This window comes from Penaeus monodon, chromosome 21 (assembly GCF_015228065.2).
Source record: "Penaeus monodon isolate SGIC_2016 chromosome 21, NSTDA_Pmon_1, whole genome shotgun sequence".
In the NCBI taxonomy this organism is placed as follows: domain Eukaryota; kingdom Metazoa; phylum Arthropoda; class Malacostraca; order Decapoda; family Penaeidae; genus Penaeus; species Penaeus monodon.
Genome location: NC_051406.1, coordinates 14,313,330 through 14,314,241, shown reverse-complemented (window position 1 = coordinate 14,314,241; position 912 = coordinate 14,313,330). Strand labels below are relative to the sequence as shown.

At 37.5% G+C, this 912-nt stretch overlaps 1 pseudogene; it reads right to left on the bottom strand.

Moving 5' to 3' along the window:
• Positions 1 to 265: 265 nt before the first annotated feature.
• LOC119586577 overlaps positions 266 to 912 on the bottom strand; it is an 11,081-nt pseudogene continuing 10,434 nt past the window's right edge.

Genomic DNA, 912 nt, shown 5'->3' with positions numbered 1-912 from the left:
ACAACATGGCTGTATCTTTGGTCCTAATGACAGTACAGTACTCAACTGCTCATGTTTTAGTCAGTAGAAATATATTCTTTACTTTTTCTCACAAGTGTGTTTTTCTCCCACCTTCCCTTAATATATGAAAATACTCAAGGAAAACTGATTGTGAGTATTATGGAACCAGAAGTCATCTTTCTTTGAGTCTGCCATTTCCCCCTCCTTCTCCTCTTCCTTGCTACAGGTCTGTTTCTATTACGAGGTACTGTTAAATGATGGTAACTGTGGATATGAAAAATTTATATTGCTACATTTCACAATGCAAAACCAATGTAAATATATGAGATGTAATAACAATTAAGTTGTTTACTTTGTTGATTTTATTGAAACCTTATCCTAACATCACATCAGGAAAAAATCAATACCAGTATGATCAACAGTATAACATAGCTAATCCAAACCATTCAGAGCAAAAACAAATATTCATCTCTCGAGTGTTACTTGAGAAATTCCATAACAGCCTTTTAGTAGTCTTGCAAAAGATGGAGGAGTTGGTTGTCGAGGGTCAGGAGGATAGTGAGGACCTTGCTCACCAACATACACATAAGGCAATCGCAAAACCCAGTAAGCTGAAGCAGAGAGTTTGACTGGGAGTGAATTGCAAGGTTGGGGAATATATCTTGGGCAAGGATCTGGCCCCGGCTGCACTTGAGGGTTTAGTGTCACATTGACTGGTGCTTTGGGAGTTACCACATGAAGCCTCATTAGCTGTCCATTCACAATGCCTCCAGAGCGGCTGTTAAAGAAACATGAATGACAATACATCAGTAAAGAGAAAAAATAAAAGTACAGTTAAATACCACCTCTACTTAGAACTTCCAACATATTTAAAAGTCAGTACTTTGATTTTATTAATCTTTGATCGTGGAG